The sequence below is a fragment of the Sesamum indicum genome, linkage group LG4 (genome assembly GCF_000512975.1).
Source record: "Sesamum indicum cultivar Zhongzhi No. 13 linkage group LG4, S_indicum_v1.0, whole genome shotgun sequence".
Classification (NCBI taxonomy): Eukaryota; Viridiplantae; Streptophyta; class Magnoliopsida; order Lamiales; family Pedaliaceae; genus Sesamum; species Sesamum indicum.
The window spans coordinates 4,200,657-4,206,899 of record NC_026148.1 but is presented as its reverse complement, the minus strand read 5'-3'; the positions used below and the strand labels follow the sequence as shown (position 1 = coordinate 4,206,899).

Here is a 6,243-nt window from a genome sequence, read left to right as displayed (position 1 = left end):
ATCGACATTTGAGTGATTTTGTAAATGAATAAATTATTTTTCTTATAAAAAATAATAATAATCGGTCCTTCTAAGTTTTTTAATATAAAGTAATTTATCTCTCTAAATTGCTTCAATATAAAAAACACAGGGGATAAACTGTTGTAGTTTTTAAAATACAAGGAGGTAAATTGCTATTTTTTTCATAAGGGTAATTTGCTCATTTGTGATATCACAAGGGGGTTTCTTATACTTTTTTCTTATTTATTAGTATAGTTTACATAAAATTTACAACGAGCTCTATTTGATATAATGGTGTTTGAAAAATTTTGAATACTCTTAATTATGCTTTATTTATTTTGAGGGACATGATTAAATTAGGATAGATTAATGAAGGATAAAATATAGAATGAGGTTAAATTATCACGCTATATACCCTATTTATTTGTATTTATAAATTCGAATATAACTAAATTAAGAAAACAGGTTAAAGAAAAAAAAATCAAGTAATCTTGTAAATATCTGAAAATTTGAGGTTATTTTGGACCAAATATTTTTGTTCTCAAAAGAAATTTGCAAAATTACATGCAATTTCCCTCAAGTGGACTTGATGGAATCACAACAAGAAAATAGGCTTAAAACTACAGCGCAAAATTCATAACAGAAGCTCAATATTCATAGCAAAAAACTTTTTGCTATGGATTCGCTATTAATTTCGATGGTAAAAAATACTAACTTAGGAAAACTTTCGCTACAGATAAAATTTGTAGCGAAAATTATTTGCTATAAAAAAAATGACTTTTGTTGCAACATATATTCGAAGGCAAAGAAGAGCAAAAACACCACCTACAATTGTCTATTTGTAACCATCACATGAATATTGCTACGAAAATTCAGCTTTTGTTTACAATAACAAATTCATAGCAAAAGCAACGGCAAAAAATATCACCTTCTACTACAGAACTCTACTTGTTCCAATAAATTAACTTTTACTACGCCCGTTTTGCTGTAGCAATAAAAGTAAAATTTGATCTTATATTTTTTACGTAATTGGCCCAATATTTTTTTCAGTATTTATTATTTTTAATATTTACAATCTTATTTAATTGAAAGTATTCTTATATACAATTAATATTTGTACAAACACAATTAGTTAATCAACATATATCTAACATATACTATAAACTAATAGTTTAACGTGACAAAAAGTGCAATAGTCTAATTCCAACATAAACAAACACACCACCAACTAAATAATTGGAGTAAGCATCAATCAATGCTATAGCCATTACACAATTCTTAACCATGTCAATATCAATCCAAAAGATGAAAATTGCATACAAACGTCCAATATATACACGCGGGAGACAAAAGTAGCTTCTCGATCACCTTCTTTCACATCTGCATGACTGGAAATATAGTCATAAAATCCAAATAAATAAAATTAAAACAACAAAATACACAATATTGAATGTTAAAATGAAAGATACAGTTTCATAATTATGTCTAATCAAATAAATTAAAAGAGGATCAAGAAATGAAGTACCAAAACAAAACAATAGAGAAATATAAAAAATAAAATGGTAAATAAATAGAATATTTCGTGTTCTTTTGACGAAACACCTCTCAATCCACTTAAAGTGGGTTGTTGCGAGCTTGATGCACCTGGAACCTATGTATTAATCATGATATATATATATATATATGTGTATATATTAATAAAATACATTTAATTACTTACTTGAGTTGCCATTGTCAAATTATGAGTGTAGGTAGACGACTTATGAGCCCTTCCAACTTCCGACTTAGAGAAGTTACCTTCTCCTTTTTCAACCTTAGTTGCTCTTTCTCGTGATTGAATTCCTCCTCCATTTGTTTCATTTTTTTCTCTTTCCTCTATCAATCCACTCTTGAGCTTTTTTATTTCTTCTTTTTCCTGTACAAAGAAGATGTCTGCAATTATATTTTCAACTCTCTGCTTCCCTGTTCGTGTGTCATCCGTCCATATTTCCTCTCCCATTGCATTCTTAAAAACTTAGTCCTTAAATTCCTTGCTTCTTTCTACCTATGGCTTCTTAGACAAAGAGACCATTCATTTAAATCCAACAACAACATCCACACCCAACAAGCATCCGGAAAAGCCATCCAACAGCATCTATTCAAATTCAACAACAAAAAGACCATCCACTCAAATCCAACAACAATCATTTAAATCCAAACATACAAAGACGGTCCAACATTAACATAAACTTACATGTAAGTCCATTGTATCATCATCATCCTCAATGCCTTTTCCACAGGTGCGAGATTCCAACCAAATATTGAGGATGCTAGGATCCGTGCCTTTCATCATCATCTGACAAACCACGGTGACATGAATAAATAAGCATAAATTTGAATTTAAACACTTATAAAATAATTAGTCAACAGGACTGAAAACCACACCTCATATATGCTGCAGAAAAATAGAATATATCATCCAAGAATATAGTAAAAATAAGAATACAAGAAGGAATTACCTAAATTTTCTATTATAATATACAATGTGGTCATTTTTTTGGTAAGTCAATTGTAATATGAAGAATGTGCATTTCTTACTTTTCGGAACAATATAGAAAAACAAAATCTAAAGAAAAATGTATATATAATATGTGTTTTATCATATACCAAAAGATTCAAAATGGGCTTTGTTACGACAATAAAGTAAGGCGAAGGAATTGAACAAGGGCAATTTCCACACTGAATTGTGTGTTTCCCAAGATATGTTCCAAGGAATTGTACAGGAGTAATACATCAGAAAAATGAAAATGGAATCAAAGAGACGCTTCCAGCAGCAATCTTTGGCATCATATCAGATAATGGTCAAGATTACTTCTTCGAACAATTCTACACTGAAATTTCACTTCTACATATCAGGGTGGCAATAATTTGAGAATGTCAAATTGACTAATTAAATTCAGTGTCAAAATTAAAGTAGTCTGGAAATGATTGAACGGGTTTGACAAACTCCAATCAAATAGAGTAACTTCAGTGTCAAAATTAAAGAAGGAACCGTACCCAGAAACTACAGTAACTGGGTGTTTATCCACCTCCGTAGCATTAGTATAATGGCTTTCAATCTCCTTTGGCACCTGCAAATATTGTACGAATGAAAAGTTATCAAACCTTACAGTTCTAGTAATCCTAGAAACCCAGAAATGCAGAAGCAACAACAGGTGTGCTTTAGAGAAATTGCTATAATCCCCAGACAGATCTAATACGTTATCACACACAAGACACTATTTTAAAAGGTGAACATGCAGAAAAGGGCCTTTCCAACATCCCCAACTGTGGCACTAGCATTAAGCGTTGGACCTACACCAACAATATGATTTTTGAAGTTTCAAAAAATGTAAAATACTATACATCTAAAACAATGAAAAAAATAAACAGAAGATGCTTAAAAACTGTTTGAACAAAATTACGATGATAGTCGAAAGAAAAGCAAAAGAAAGGTCGAACATTAATGTCAATAGTAAAAGAAAAATAAAATATAAACTAATAACAGGATACATGATTTCTAAAGAGCAATGCGATGAGAAAGGATGACCAGTTTTGGAAATAGAAGGAAAAAAGAAATCCAAGAATAGAAATGATTGTTAGAAAGAAACTAACCAAATAATTCCGTGTGAAACTTTCAATGTTATAAAGAAAATCAGATTCCAATTTAAGCATCACTGTAACCACAAACTTACAAAATGTCCTCATATAGTTCTTATAGATGATGGGTTTCAAATGGAAAAGAAATGCCGAAAAGATTTCGTGCCATAGAACTTTGCAAACATGGGTGGGAGTGTTTCCAAATCCTATCATTTTGATTTTTGGATTTACGAAACTTACCTACTAATGTGCAAGTCCAAAAATGTTGCATTAAATGTAGACAAATCATGAAATATTACATACGATTATGAGAAGATGCAACCCAGAAATACACTGAAACACAGGAGGAAGAAAAAGTCCTATTTTCATTGTTCACTACTGAGACAGCATCAAGGACTCTAATAAAATGATGAGTAGTCAACATAATTGTTCAACATAAAGGCAACAACAGGAGAAAGAATACAAACTTATTACCACTGCAAATTGATAACAATAGTCAACAAAAAAATGAATCAGACACCTTCGTTTCTTGATCCCAACGAAACATAAAAGCCCACAAAAATCAAACAACACTTCAGACCACTTCAATTTCAAGAGGTTACTTGACTACCCACTTCCATTTTTTTCTTTTTGGAGATTCAAATAGTTAAATTGAAATTAACAGTAGGCATCACTATTAATGAAGTGATGACTGGACAAATGTCACATAACGAAAATAAAAGTAAGAGGTTTGATCTACAACCCAGACAAGGTGGCAACTCTTCCAGGTACAATAATACCAGAAATGAGGTAGCCAAAAGAGAATACTTAGCCAGCATATTCATTGGTGTCTTTACCATCATCAGCTCCTTCTTGTTTTCCACGTTTTTTGCACCTTCAGCCCCTATTGTTTCTCGAAATTCATCCCCTAAATCTCTTAGGTTGGCTGTGACATCCTCCAGCTGCTGTTGGAGACTGGTCCTCGGTTCTTGAAATTCTGTCCGGAGTTGTTCCACTTCAGGATTGAGTGATTTTCTTTACCTCTGAGAGCTCATCGCGGTAAACCTTGACTTCAGCGTCCAGCTTCATCCTCCAGTTTTGCAGGTCCTGCTTCAGATTCTGAATTCTACTGAGAAGCTCCTGCCGTGATTCAGCCAATTCCGCAAACTTAGGGTTAATCGGCGTCAGATTCTCCTTTTTCTCAGATATAGGAGCTGGAGGAGGAACCGAATGAGCGGAATCGGAATTTTCCATCGCCATAAAAACAGTACCAATGCCCACTTCAATTTCTTGAGACCCACTTCGATTTCAAAGTTCCCTCTAATGTAAAAAAGTAAAAAGTTTCAGAATAGAAGAGCCTACCAACGAGAAGAACAATCAATATTCCATAAAAATTAGGAAATCCTGGGTTCTCTTCGATTTTTAGCTCAACCTTCCCACGGCCGCGATTTCACTCGAAAAACAGAGCAGTCTTCTTCGAATGACTGAGCTTCTCCAGCAACAGAGGTGGGACGCTCAACTGAGACGATGCAAGATCAATTTCTTCTAACAATAGAGGGGTTTTCTCGAAGAAGATAAATGGAGATGGTGAGGGATTTTCCGAAGAACAGAAATGGAAGATGGAGGAGGGTTTCTATCGAAGTGGCTGTTCTCTAAAAATAGATTTTACATCATGTTTGGTTTTGTTTTTAACTTGTTTTTGTAGAGACAGACGGAGAAAAACAAAGATAAATAAAAATAAGTTAGAGATAGTGTGTATGTTGGATTTATTTTTGGAGATAATATAAAATATGTATGGTATATTTGATGTGGGTAGTGGGGAGACAAAAAGTACTGTTCATTGTCAAATCATGTTTCTTTTATATATATTTATATATATATGTATAAAAATGTATATAATTTATTTAGTTGGGAGTGGATTAAAATAAATATTATTTTTTAATTATATATGTATGGAAATGTAAAAAAAATAATTTATGTAGATACACTTTTATAAATAATTAAATGCACTCTAGTAATCGATTAACAGTATCTTTTGTTAGACGTTCTGTTCGAGGTGATAAATTTAAATATATTATTCAAATAATGTAATATATGAATTAACCGCATAGAATTGTTATATTATTTTGTATTTTTAAAAAAAAATTAATTATTCCAATGATGTAGAAAATATTACGTACAAATATTAAGTGGTTAAAATAAAATGCATTTGTATTTAAAAATCAAATACAAACCTCACCTAAGAAAATATTATACATCTAACATGTATATCAACCCTCTAATGCATCCTTCAATTTTTTATAATTTGAAGATCCACATTCCAGCAGATTGCAATGGTTTGAAAAATATATTTTGGATTAATACGGCGTATTGTCCAATTAAACTATGACAATGAAACCCTTAAGTCATTGAATGATAAATGACGCACACAATCATGTTCCCGTTAACTTTATAATTAACATATGACAACAAGTGATTGGCTCACATATTCTACAACAGCACCACTAACACTTAAGGACCGTCACGTCGACGTGGTGGAATTCCGGTTGGTCGCCGCGAGCGTGCTGTACTGTCTCCCTCACTACGCGAATGGCCTCCACGGTCGGATTGCACGCCAAAGCGACGAATGTAATCACATCCATGACC

The 6,243-nt window shown here is 32.3% G+C and overlaps 1 long non-coding RNA gene across 1 annotated transcript; it reads right to left on the bottom strand.

Annotated features, from left to right (window-relative positions):
* LOC105159985 lies at positions 1,172–5,273 on the bottom strand. The gene is made up of 5 exons (XR_847652.2): positions 4,455–5,273; positions 3,037–3,110; positions 2,234–2,335; positions 1,721–2,134; positions 1,172–1,388 (listed from the first exon to the last, which is right to left on the bottom strand). It is a non-coding gene; the product is annotated as an uncharacterized LOC105159985 (long non-coding RNA).